Below are 14,067 nucleotides of genomic sequence, written 5' to 3' on the forward strand. Positions count from 1 at the left end.
TCTAAAGTGCTTGGTAAATAGTAAGTGCTTAGTAAATGATAAATGGACCAGGTGCCGTGGCTCACGTCTGTAATCCCAGCACTTTAGGAGGTCAAGGCAGGAGGATTGCTTGAGTTCAAGGCTACAGTGTGTTGATCAAGGCACCCACATATGGATTAGGAAAGCTGTATTTTGGGCATGTGTTACCATTAGTGTTTTTATAGCTCCCCTAAACCTAAACCTCCCAGTTATGGTAATCGTATCAGTTAGGATTAGTTTGCTGTGATTTGAAAGATTGCTCAAATATGTTTTTCCTACACATGAAAGAAATCCAAAGTTGGACAGTTCAGGCTTGGTATGGTGGGCCCTGAAGTCCTTGTAGCTCTCTTCAACGCCATTCTTAGGATGTGGCACCCTCCTGGCTCAAGATAGCTCCAGGTAGCCAGATGCAGGACAAATCAAGAAGAATGCCTCTCTCCCTTAAGGAGACGTATGGAAGCACCATAAAAGGCTTGTATCACATTGTTCAAAGTACTACCAACCTGGCCATCCCTAGCTAGAAGGCTGGGAAATGTCATCATTTAGGTGGTGCATAGTTAGCCTAAGTAAAACGGGTTCTGTTACTGAGAAAAAAAGGAAGAGAAGTTTTTTTTTTTTTTTAAAACACATGACAGATTAAAGAAGACTAGATTTTATGGTAGGCATCTTTTCGTCTTTACCACTGTGCTACCACTTTAGCACTATAGAATTTTAACTACTCATTTATTCCCCAAGACTTTTCCATTTTTATTTATTTATTTTATGTTTGTTTGTTTGTTTATTTATTTATTTATTTATTCTTAGACAAGCTTTTGCTCTGTCACCAAGGCTGGAGTGCAGTAGCTTGGTCATGGCTCACTACAGTCTTGACTTCCTGGGCTCAAGAAATCCTCCTACCTCATCCCACCACACCTGGCTAATTTTTGTGTTTTTTCTTTTCTTTTTTTTTTTTTTTTTAAGACGGAGTCTCCCTCTGTTACCCAGGCTGGAATGCAGTGGCACCATCTTCACTCACTGAAAGCTCTGCCTCCTGGATTCAAGCCATTCTCCTGCTTCAGCCTCCCAAGTACGTGGGATTACAGGTGCCCGCCACCATGTCCGGCTAATTTTTTTTTGTATTTTTAGTAGACACAGGTTTCACGGTGTTAGCCAGGATGGTCTTGATCTCCTGACCTCGTGATCCACCCACCTCAGCCTCCTAAAGTGCTGGGATTACAGGTGTGAGCCACTGCACCTGGCCTTTCTGTTTTTTTTTTTTTTTTTTGTAGGAACAGAGTCTTACTGTGTTGCCCAGGGTGGTCTTGAACTCCTGGGCTCAAGTGATCTACCTGCCTTGGCCTCCCAATGTGTAGGGATTAGAGGTGTGAGTCCCTGTACCTGGCCAGTTTTAATTTTTGTTAGCAGAGTTGGTGGGGATCCCCACTGTTGATTTTTGTCTCTCTGTCTTCTGGTCACTTTTGCTTCTATTATTTGACTTCTAGCAGGAGATCTTTTAAAAAAAACAATTAACTATATCCCAATGAAGAGTGATTAGGAGTTTAAGCTCTGGTTTTTTCATTTATTTATTCCATAAATATTGTGCACTCATTGTGTACAGGCTGCTTTGTGTTATTATAGACAATGTGAATCATTACTGATTACATTTCCCTTTTATTGACTTGGCTTCCTGGGGGCACAGAGTCAAATTTGTGACTCAGTTGGCTTGAGTACAAGCCTTGCCCTATCAAACTTTCTTTTTCTCTGTTGCCCAGGCTGCAGTGCAGTGGCGCGATCTTGGCTCACTGCAACCTCTGCCTCCCTGGTTCAAGTGATTCTCCCATTTCAGCCTCTCGAGTAGCTGGGATTGCAGCCTCCTGCCACTATGCCCGGCTAATTTTTGTATTTTTAGTAGAGATGGGGTTTCACCATGTTGGCCAGTCTGATCTCGAACTCCTGACCTCAAATGATACACCCGCCTCGGCCTCCCAAAATGCTGGGATTACAGATGTGAGCCACCATGCCTGGTCCCTGTTAAACTTTCTACCTAGCAACGTAGTTAGTCTTCCCATCCCACTGTATAACAGTTTCAGGATGATGCTGCCTCTCTAACTTGGAGTGCTGAACAGGAAGTAAGAGTGGGATTTAAAGCAGTGGTTCTCAACCCTGCCTGTATATCAGAAACACCCACAGAACTTTGAAAAATTACCTAGAGAAACTGCCCCACCTGACATTTTGATTCAGTAGCCTCAGGTGTAGTTTAAAAAGCTCCACAGGGGAGCTCTTTGCTTTCGCTGCTGTGGCCACAGCCATGAGTATACTCAGGCTTCAGAAGAGGCTCACCTCTAGTGTCCTCCGCTGTGGCAAGAAGGAGGTCTGGTTAGACCCCAATGAGACCAATGAAATTGCCAATGCCAACTCCCGTCAGAGGATCGGAAGCTGATCAAAGATGGGCTGATCATCCGCAAGCCCGTGATGGTCATTCCCAGGCTCCATGCCGGAAAAACACCTTGTCCCACTGGAAGTGCAGGCATATGGGCATAGGTAAGCAGAAGGGTACAGCCAGTGCCCGAATGCCAGATGAGGTCACGTGGATGAGGAGAATGAGGATTCTGCGCCAGCTGCTCAGAAGATACCGTGAATCTAAGAAGATTGATCGCCACTTGTATCACTGTACCTGAGGGTAAAGGGGAATGTGTTCAAAAACAAGCGGATTCTCATGCAACACGTCCACAAGCTGAAGGCAGACAAGGCCTGTAAGAAACTCCTGGCTGACCAGGCTGAGGCCCACAGGTCTAAGACCAAGGAAGCACGCAAGCGCTGTGAAGCACCTACACACCAAGAAGGAGGAGATCATCAAGACTTTGTCCAAGGAAGAAGAAACCAAGAAATAAAAGCCACCCCCCTTGTCTGTACATACTGGCCTCTGTGATTGCATAGATCCGCCATTAAAATAAAACAAGCCTTTATCTGCTTGCAAAAGAACAACAAAATCAAAAACAAAAAAAAAAAACACAGGTAATTCTGATGTACATTTGAGGTTTAGGGGCTTGTAACCGTGTGGACTGGAAATGATCTAGGGAGGATTTACATTTTGTTCCTTGTCTGTCACATACTGGAGATCAAATCCTTTCTTGAAAACCTGCATGGAAAAAGCAGATGGGGGAAACAATATGATAGTCGAGTCATTTGGGTAAGAGAGGCAAGAATACTGAAATGCTTTAGGGGAAACTTAGTTACTCGTGATTTAGGTAGAACTGGCCTTGCTTACCTATTTTGCCAGCTCCTATTGTGGGAAATTTTTCCTTTGAGCAAAAGAATCTGTTTAACTGGGGCTTCAAGCTCTGGGAAAAGTGCTGAGTCTGCATGTGGCCACTGTTAGTATCACGAGTTTTCAGCTTCTGCTCCTGGGGCCAGTGAAGGGAGATAAAGGGAAGTCAGGTTGATTATTATTTTTAGAACCAGGAGACTATCAGTGAGTCTTCTGAGCTAATGAGAGCCTTCTGGTGATTCCAGGAGGGTTAGTTAGGCCACAAGGAACTATGAGGTTGGGTAGGAATGCTGTTTTGTGTTAAGAGTTCTGTGAATTCCAATATCAGGCCTTCTGTTACTCAAATAGAAAAAAAACACATTCCAGAGTTTATTCTGTTTCAGTTTATTCATGCCATTTCCCTCAGCTCCCTTATCTCATTAGTGTAGAAATGCAAAAATGGTATACTTTTTTGTATATTAATGTATATCCTACTATCTATTTAAAACAGTGTTTACAGCATAGTAAAACAGTGGCTTAGTTATTGAGGGCTTACTATGTACTGTGTGCCAGAGACTGGGCTAAGAATTATGAAACTGAGGCTTAGTATGATAAGGGGCAAAGTTGGGAAGCATTTATTTTAAGATGTTTTTAATTTATTTTGCCCCATTTTCTGATAATGTGCTTTTTCCTGATAACCCATTCCAGTATATTTTAATTATATTCATTTTTAATACACTTTTATAATTTGCTACATACTTTCTGCTATTCTTAAACAGAGGCTACTGAATTGAACTCAGGGATCTTAAAGTCCCTTTGAACCTCAAGATTCTATTAACCTTTTGGGGATGTCTCTAGCCTCACTCTGACCCTGTTATTTACGGTGTACTGAAGACTCAGGAGATGGCTGAACAGAGTCTGGTGTAGTCGTGTCCTGGGCCTTGTTTCCCTGTAAAAGTCTCACTGTTCGTTTATTTTTTGTCAGTTACCTTTTTCTCACAGAGGATGGACCATGCATGACATTGCGGGCAGAATAACATGTCTGCCCTTTGCCAAATTCATTTGTAAGTGAATCAGGGGTTCAAGTAACCTCTCTAGTGACTTTGTTTCTTTCCATCACCTTCTCTGTTGCCATCAGGGCCCTTTAACTTGTTGGCTGAATTCAGAAAGTTCTGAGCTTTTCAGCGTCTCTGACCTGCTGGATCACAGGACTGTTGCTGTCAGTGTGAACGGCTCAGCCTAAGGAAAAGTATTCATCACCATCTTGAGAATTTGGCCAGTGTGTTTTGGAAATGCCTTATTCTGAAGTCTATACCATTTTCATTAAACAGAGCTGACACTTTTGTAAATGTGATACTGAGCCAAAAATCTGTATGGTTTGTGATTTTTTTCCCTAATGGATTTTGACTCCCTGGAGGTCAGGGCTTCATATTCTCCACAGCAAACTGGAGAGCTAGGATTTAGATAAGGTAGACGTTCTAACAATGTTTCTTAAACATGACTTTTAAAATGCTTTAAGTAGAAGCCCTTACAAGTAATATCTGGAATCTTTTTAAGTTTGAAAATGGCTATTTGTATCAGATTTATATGTCCCGGCTCTTAATAACCTCCTAGTCTACCTGATAAACCTGTGAAATTGCACTTTCTTCCAGTAGATAACTTTGCTGTTCTCAGGTGAAATACTTTGCTTATCCCTTGCCAGTCCAGCCTAGGGAAGGTGGCTGGACCTGAGCTGGGAATTTTATTTGAGGGAGTGGAAATAGGAGGGGTTGGCCAAGGCTGCGTTAGAGGGCACAGCTCTTTAGTGGCCTGAGCTGGCTCTTTGGTGCAGCCGAAGATTGTTAGAATTTTAGAGGTGGCGAGACTTTAGAGGTACAGCCCAGTTCTCTTATTTTACAGATGAATGAGAGTCCAATGATGTTAAGTGACTTTTTAAAGGCTGCAGAAGGCTGGGTGTGGTGGCTCACGCCTGTAATCCCAGCACTTTGGGATGCTGAGGTGGGTGGATCACCTGAGGTTGGGAGTTCAAGACCCGCCTGGCCAACATGATGAAACCCTGTCTCTACTAAAAATACAAAAAATTGGCTGGGTGTGGTGGCGTGCACCTGTAATCCCAGCTACTCAGAAGGCTGAGGCAGGAGAATCATTTGAACCCAGGAGGTGGAGGTTGCAGTGAGCCGAGATCCGCCACTGCACTCCAGCCTGGGCAACAAAAGCAAAACTCAGACTCAGAAAAAAAAAAAGGCTATAGTATTCAGTAGGGTCAAAGTTGGAACTGGACTGAAGTCAGAAAGAAGTGAAAAGTGTGCTTTTTTCCCTTCTTTCTCTGTCCTATCCAGGAGCTATGAAGACATGTTTCTCCTTTGCGTTTCTTTTTTTTTTTTTTGAGACGGAGTCTCGCTATGTCGCCCAGGGTGGAGTGCAGTGGCCGGATCTCAGCTCACTGCAAGCTCCGCCTCCCGGGTTTTTACGCCATTCTCCTGCCTCAGCCTCCCGAGTAGCCGGGACTACAGGCGCCCACCACCTCGCCCGGCTAGTTTTTTGTAATTTTTAGTAGAGACGGGGTTTCACCGTGTTAGCCAGGATGGTCTCGAACTCCTGACCTCGTGATCCGCCCGTCTCGGCCTCCCAAAGTGCTGGGATTACAGGCTTGAGCCACCGCGCCCGGCCTCCTTTGCGTTTCTTTACAGGTTATGCTTTAAATTGGAAGTTTTTCTTTTTGTATACTTAATTATGAGATGGAGACAGTAGAGAGAAGGTAGTCCCATTTTGGAAGCATTTTTTTTTGTTAAAATCTTGGCTCAGGAACAGTAAATGAACATTTTAAGATCATCTACCTGCCTGGCCAACATGGTGAAAACCCATCTCTACTAAAAATACAGCAATTAACCAGACGTAGTGACACATGCCTGTAATCCCAGCCACTCGGGAGGCTGAGGTATGAGAGTCAGTTGAACCTGCGAGATAGAGGTTGCGGTGACCTGAGATCGCACCATTGCACTCCAGCCTGGGTAACAGAATGAGACTGCATCTCAAAAAAAAAGGAAAGATCATCTGACATATTTAGGATGCATTTTCAAGTTTCACAGGCATCAACTTACTGTTCCTCCTGCCTTGTCCTCCCCCAACCTTTTCTTTTTTCTTTTCTTTTTTTTTTTTTTTTTTTTTTTGAGACAGGGTCTTGCTCTGTCGCCCAGACTGGAGTACAGTGGCTCAATTACAGTTCACTGCGGCCTTGACCTCTTGGGCTCAAGCAGTCCTCCCAGCTCAGCCTCCTGAGTAGCTGGGACTACAGGTACGCACCACCACACCTGGCCTGACCTTTTCAATTAAATACTTCTGTATATCATTTAGGTACAATTGATTATACCGGAAATGAACCTGCACTTTGTGCTTGGTATTATTTTTTAAGGTATTAAAGAGATGATGCCTATGTTATTTCAATAAATATTTTATGCATGTTTTCCAAATTTGCCATAACATGACATTTTAATTTGATCACCCTAAGGATTCCAGTCGTAAAAGGTATTTGTAAATGGGCTTTGTTCTTAAGCCAGCTGTTTCTCTTGTTTTATTGTTTTTGATTCTAATGAAAGCTTTGCTTTCTTACATATGGGGAAACCTCTTATTATAGAGAAAGCTTCTAGAGTGTTTTTATATTTTGGTGACTTAAAGTCTGTTAATAGACTGTATCCCAAAGATTCAGATTGCAGTTTGCATTCTTTCCTCTCAAAAGTATTTATTTGGGGCCAGACGCAGTGGCTCACGCCTATAATCTCAGCACTTTGGGAGGCCAACGTGGGCAGATCACGAGGTCAGGAGTAAGGTCAGGAGTTCGAGACCAGCCTGGCCAACATGATGAAACTCCGTCTCTACTAAAAATACAAAAATTAGACGGGCATAGTGGCGGGCGACTGTAATCCCAGCTACTTGGGAGGCTGAGGCAGGAGAATCACCTGAACCTAGGAGGTGGAGGTTGCAGTGAGCCGAGATTGTGCCACTGCACTCCGGCCTGGACAATAAGAGCAAAACTCCGTCTCAAAAAAAACAAAAAAGAAAAAACCAAACAAACTATTTATTTGGACTCTTAAATGCTTTTGGTTGGTTGGCATTTCTTTGTGAATTATTTGTCAAAATAATTTTTTGTCTGTAATTGGATGAAGGCTTTGCGACCAATTTAAAGTTTTTTTTAACAAAAGAAAATACATGTTTTTTTAAAGGATAACAAAACTTATGTACTTTTATAGACTTGTTACATAAAATTAAGGAAAGAAAAATGAAAAACATTGAGCAACTTAGGTTTTTAAAGCCATATGGAATTCTAGAATGTTTTATCCTTCACCTGAAAAACAACTCAATTAGATCAAAAAGTCCTATTTATCATATATTCTTTACTCTTCAATTTGCATATATGTGTGTGTGTGTGTGTGTGTGTGTGTGTGTGTGTGTGTATATAAGACAGAGTCTTACTCTGTTGCCCAGGTTGGATGGCAGTGGTGCGATCTTGGCTCACTACAACCTCTACCTCCTGGGTTCAAGTGATTCTCCTGCCTCAGCCTCCCAAGTAGCTGGGACTACAGGTTTGGGCTGCCATGCCCAGATAATTTCTTTTTTTTTTTTTTTTTTTTTTAGTAGAGACAGGGTTTCACCATGTTAGCCAGGCTGTTCTCGAACTCCTGACCTCAGGCAATCCCCCCACTTTGTCCTCCCAAAGTGTTAGGATTACAGGTGTGAGCTACTGCTCCCAGCCTCAACAATTTGCATTTTTTTTTTTTTTTTTTTTTGAGGTGGGGTCTCGCTCTGTCACCTAGGCTGGAGTGCAGTGGTGTGATCTCAGCGCACTGCAACCTCCGCCTCCTGGGTTCAGGTGATTCTCCTGCCTGAGCCTCTGAGTAGCTGGGATTACAGGCACGCACCACCACTCCTGGCTAATTTTTTTTTTTTTTTTGTATTTTTAGTAGAGGGTTTCGCCATGTTGGCCAGGCTGGTCTCGAATTCTTGACCTCGGCCTCCCAAAGTGTTGGGATTACAGGTGTGAGCCGCTACAACTAGCCAGCAATTTCCATATGTATAGCTCTTCCATATGTATAGTACTAACTCATGGTCTCCTTGAATGACTAACAGTCATTTAAAGAGACGTTTAGGAGTTACTATCTTTACTGAGCAGATGAATAAGCCCAAGTTTAGAGAGGCTGAGTTACTCCCTGCAAGCTAACATCTCTAGTTAATAGTAGAACTGGAGTCCAGTTTTTCTGACTCCTCACTAGTGTTCTTTCTATTCTTGTGAAGGTAAATTGTTTGGTGAGATATATAGATTTATATGTACATATATCCAAATGTATATTATGCATGTACATTCTATTTTTGATGCAATAATTGTTATTAAATGTCATACTCTCAGGTACTGTATATTAAACTTCTGTTTGCTTTGTTTTCTTTTAGCTTCTTAGCAAAACTGGTTGTTAGCAAAACTGGTTGTTTTGCTAAGTCAATAAAGTGTGGTAAGAATGAAGTTCAGTGATAACAGTGCAGTACTTTTTGGTTGATGAATGTTGTGTACATACCTCCCACAGAACATTCTCCCTCTTATTATCCAGTGTACTCCTGTGCTTGGACGTATCTGCCCTCCCACTGGTCCCCTAAATGCCTCTGGGAGTAATACCAGTATTGCCTGGAATCTTTTTGAATGCGAAGGATGTGAACTGTTCAATTTTACCCCCACTGAAGCCCTTTGCAGACGTTTCAGTGAATTGATGAAGTTTCTTTAGCCATGTTATCTAGCATTGTATCAAAAGGGCCCTTTCTCTTCAATAAGGATAAGGAGAGCAAATACAGAATTGTAAGTTTAATGTTATTTAGTCAGAGATATCTGAAAATACAGTTCTGAATACTTTCCAGATTTAACGTCAGCATCTTTGTTGTTATGTAATGGACAGGAACTCAATTAGTATTTATTAAATGTCTACTCTGGGAATGATGATTTACCACTTCATAATTGTTGGAATTGTTGTTGTCCAGTATGTTGAAATCCCAAACATATGTTGTACTACTCTGATTTTTTTCTTTAACTTTTTACATGATAAAGCAATGCATTCAATTCTAGGCAGTTGGCAAATCTTAAATGTAGAAAAAACAAAGCATGAAACATTTGCTTTTGAAATAGAAAATTCTTATTTTTTGAAAGCATTTTACCCATGTGTGCAGTTATTGAGAGAAAATATTTGTACTTGGCTGACTTGTCTTCACCAAATGTCACAGCTCAGACCTCTCTTTGGTTGGAGACATAGGGATAAGTCCTTCTGCTATTAAATAGGCAATTAATCTTTAAAAAATGTAGAGAATGTCCTTGATAATTACTAGATGGAATTTATGTTGTCCTTTTTGTAATAAGTTGTTCTTTAAAAAAGAACTTTTATTTTTTATATTTATTTATTTATTTATTTATTTATTTATTTTGAGACAGTCTCTGTTGCTCAGGCTGGAATCTTGGCTCACTGCAACCTCTGCCTCCCGGGTTCAAGCGATTCTTCTGCCTCAGCCTCCTGAATAGCTGGGACTACAGGCACACACCACCATGCCTAGCTAATTTTTGTATTTTTAGTAGAGATGGGGTTTCACCATGTTGGCCAGGCTGGTCTTGAACTCCTGACCTGAGGTGATCCACCTGCCTCGGCCTCCCAAAGTGCTGGGATTACAGGCATGAGCCACTGTGCCTGGCTAGAACATTTGTATTTTATATTTTTCACTTGTCACAGGGATTTGTTACCTTTAAATTTGCTTCTGGATTCTAGTTTTCTAGAACAAATTTAGCTATTTGGTATGTTTGTAACTAGCTGTTGTTCACAGAGGGAAAGAGGATGAGCAAATTAATTATGCTTCTGATTATATTTAATTACCAAGAGCAATGTTTTCACTCCTGTCCCAACATATTTATTTTCAAACACAAGATGCTATATTTCATCCATTTTGAGATAGACATTTTATTCACATTTTAACACCACTGATATCAGTATGTGTCGTGTATAACGTGTGACCTAACTATAATTGATAACATTTTTACTTCCTTAGTGGCAGATGACACATCAGGGTGCCTGACAATTTGTGGTATTTTTATTTATTTATTATTTGTTTAGATTGCTCTTTCAGATTCAGGGTATCTTTAATTGAATCAAAATCAGTACAATGGAAAGATCTTTATCAAGTTTTAAAGCACTTTTTGAAACACGGGTTGTTTACAATTTATGTGTACTCATGTACACATCTACTTTCAGTTGGTGTTGGCCTGAAATCAAGGGTGGATTATTTTCATTTACTTTGTCAATTTTGGAAACAGTTACATAACAAGAAATAGTTGGAAATTTGCCACATTTAATTAGAGAAACTCCAGCTAGATGTTAAGGGATTTGTCAAGCTTGAAGAGCTCAAACCTAGTTAATTTTAACAGGACCACAGAGACAACCTACTCTTCCTCATTCCTAGTTTTTCTGTCATTTTGTCTGTGGTGTTTGAGGATGACTGTTGCGGGATTGTTGCTGTGTCCTCTACTGAGTGCCCAGAAGACACTGGGGATGAGGAGCGTTCTTGTGTGACCCGCTCTTGGGCCGAGGCTCCTTTGTCACTGGGGCACTTGTTGGCAGAGCTTGTCATTTTGCACATTCACCAAATGGGCTTCGAATATTTTTCCTCCAGAAAAACCAGTCCACAGATTTTCAAGGCTCAGGTTTTATGTGCTTCTGCCCCTTCTTGCCCTTTCAACGGTGCATTGTGTGAAATGGTGCTTCATAGTTTCATCATTTTGTGTTGCTTTAACATCTGTTGTGGATGGCAATACATAATCCTGTGACTATCCATTTCCCCATACCCCAAAGATATTAAAACGTGGCAGTTGGTTGCCCTGACGTGGGTACATGATACATCTGAGGAAATAGTTTCAGGCCGTGTTTATGGAGCAGAGGAGAGTGTGGGTAGGGTTAGAAACACAGACCCTGTGAACCACCTGCTGACCTTTGCCCTCAAAAAACCCTTTGGAGCTTTTTTCGTTTTGTTTGGTTTGTATCAGATTTTTTTTTGGTTTTGTTTTTTAAAGAGCATTCCTGAAAACTGGACTTTGTGTGTGTTAGGGGAGGGGATTTGTTAGGAGAGGATGGCTATTTGGTAATGAGACCTGTTCCCATAGATTGATTGGGGTGAAAGACTGAGTGGATGGGAGGTGAGAAAATGGAGGTCGTGTGAATAGACAACTTTGAAAAAGCTTATTGTTTAGAGACAAGAAAAGATCACTGACCCAATTTTTTCTTCTCTCTTTTTTTCTTTTTTCTGTGTGTGTGTGTGTGTGTGTGTGTGTGTGTGTGTGTTTTGTTTTTTGTTTTTTGTTTTTCCAGATGGAGTCTCGCTCTGTGGCCTAGGCTGGAGTGCAGTGGCGTGATAACAGCTCACTGCAGCCTCAACTTCCTGGGCTCATGTGATCCTCCCTGTCAGCCTCCTGAGTAGCGGGGACTACAGGCTTGCACCACCACAGTGGGGTGGTTTTTTTTTTTTTTTTTTTAACCCCCAAAGCAGCCTGAATCCATTTCCTTTGGGTGTTAATGAGGACTTTCTCTTGGGTTCTTGCTTTCCCATGACCTCAAACCCTTCTCAAACTCACTAGGTCACAATCCACCTTGATTAGTGGTGCTGCCATTTTTGACTCTTCCCACTCTCCTCCCGACCAACCAGCCCTACAAAGTCCAAAATTTGTGACTATCCAAATACTCTCAAGTCTTACTGATTCATTTTCTTTATTGTCTCTTGGATTTATTTTGCTTTTTCTCTTCTCATTGCACTGCCTCCTCATCTTTTGACTGGGCTGCTATTCACTATTAAAAAATGGGGATTATAATACCTACCTTGAGGGTTAGCTAGGAACATGAATTTAAATGAAATATGTGAAACATGTGGCATGGTGGTTCAGTGTTATTGGGTGTTCTGGGCTTCTTCTGTTTTCGCTCAATCCATCTCCCAAGCTCCAGTTTTTGGCCACTTCCTTTCTTCTTTATCCTGCTACCGGAGTTGTCTTCCCTAAGTACACTGCTTTTTTTTTTTTTTTAAAGGAGTCTCCGCAACCTCCGCCTCCTGGGTTCAAGCGATTTTCCTGCCTCCAAGCGATTCTCCTGCCTCAGGCTCCCAAGTAGCTATGACTACAGGTGCATGCCACCACGCCCAACTAATTTTTGTATTTTTAGTAGAGACAGGCTTTCAACATGTTGACCAGGCTAGTCTCAAACTCCTGACCTCATGATCTGCTCTCCTTGGCCTCCCAAATTGCTGTGATTACATGCGTGAGCCACTGCACCCAGCCCTTAAGTACACTGCCTTTTAAGTGTGTTCAGTGTTTCCCCATTGCTTGCAGTGTAGCCCATCCTCCTTAGAGGGAGTCCAGGCTCACAATCTAGTCCCATCTTTACTGTCCAATCTTTTAACCCTTTATAGTCTCGACTGTCACAAACCTTCCTTGCTTTTTTTTTTTTTCCCCTCGAGACAGAGTCTCACTGTGTCGCCCAGGCTGGAGTGCAGCGGCGTAATCTCGGCTCACTGCAACCTCTGCCTCTAGGGTTCAAGTGATTCTCCTCCCTCAGACCCCCGAGTCGCTGGGATTACAGGCACATGCCACCACACCAGGGTAATTTTTGTATTTTTAGTAGAGACAGGGTTTCACCATGTTGGCCAGGCCAGTCTTGAACTCCTGATCTGAGGTGAGTCATCTGCCTTGGCCTCCCAAAGTGCTGGGATTATAGGCATGAGCCACTGCACCTGACCCTTCCTTGCTTTTTATGTCCTAGCTACATTAGACCACTAGATGTTGTTCAAAATCCTATTTTGACGTTGTCTTTGTGGTCTTTGAATCAAAGAGTCCTTTTTTCCTTTCTCCCTTATCCTTTGATTGTTTAAAACAATGAGCCAAACATTTATTAACATATTTGGTAGAATTGTGATATATATGTGCGTATATCTACATGTATATGTATATGACAAATATAGGGATCTCATAAGCTGTTTTATCATGACAAGGGGTAGCAAGAGGTCAGCTCTCCCACCTATTGGACATATTATCTGGTTGAGAAGTAACTTAAACTATTTAAACTTGTGCATTTTCATCTGTTAAATGAAGTGAGGTTCAGATGGATGGTCATTGTTTCTGCTCTTTGTAAAGTCCTTGGCCTGAACTTAATTATAACCCAGAAAAAGTGATTCTATGAGAGCTTACTCTCTGAGACCACTTTAAGTTCTAGAATAACTTAATAAAGAGTTTAGCTATAATCCTAGCACTTTGTGAGTTCGAGGAGGCAAGCAGATTGCTTGAGCCCAGGAGTTCCAGGTCAGCCTGGGCAACACAGTGAAACCCCATCTCTACTAAAAAATGAAAAAATTAGCCAGGCATGGTGGAGCACACCTGTGGTTCCAGCTACTTGGGGGGCTAAGGTGGGAGGATAGCCTGAGCCCGGGGAGGTTGAAGCTGCAATGAGCTGTGATTGAGCCACTGTATTCCAGCCTGGGTGACAGAGTGAGACCCTGTCTCAAAAAAAAAAAAAGAAAAAAGAAAAAAGAAAAAAAACAATTTAGATGTATGGCCAGTTAACAAGATTAGGGAAAAGAAGAATGAGCATTTGTGAGTGCCAAGTACGTTATGTACCTGTGTCATTTGATCCTTTGAAAGAAACCTCCCCAGGTAGGTAGATCGTTTACAGGGAGAAAATGGAGGATGAAAAAGAGTAAGTTATTTGCCCAAAGTATAAATCTTGTTAGACTCTCTCTTAACTCTTGGACTCTCCCACACACAGTGATGG

At 41.8% G+C, this 14,067-nt stretch overlaps 1 protein-coding gene and 1 pseudogene across 10 annotated transcripts in view; both read left to right on the forward strand.

Moving 5' to 3' along the window:
• The window catches only part of LOC105475363 (N-acyl phosphatidylethanolamine phospholipase D), a 46,192-nt gene that overhangs the window by 6,127 nt on the left and 25,998 nt on the right, over nt 1-14,067 (forward strand). The window contains exon 2 of one of the 10 annotated variants that reach the window (XM_071093978.1): nt 979-1,084. The exons of 6 other annotated variants lie outside the window; for them this stretch is intronic. The gene's annotated coding sequence lies outside the window, so the exon portion shown is untranslated. Of the gene's footprint in view, nt 1-978; nt 1,085-6,421; nt 6,540-12,406; nt 12,427-13,926; nt 13,950-14,067 lie in introns of those variants that run through there. 3 more of the 10 variants (XM_071093977.1, XM_071093980.1, XM_071093979.1) reach the window with 3 other exon arrangements.
• Nucleotides 1,097-6,410, forward strand: LOC105475364 (large ribosomal subunit protein eL19-like; annotated as a pseudogene).

The sequence above is a fragment of the Macaca nemestrina genome, chromosome 4 (genome assembly GCF_043159975.1).
Source record: "Macaca nemestrina isolate mMacNem1 chromosome 4, mMacNem.hap1, whole genome shotgun sequence".
Classification (NCBI taxonomy): domain Eukaryota; kingdom Metazoa; phylum Chordata; class Mammalia; order Primates; family Cercopithecidae; genus Macaca; species Macaca nemestrina.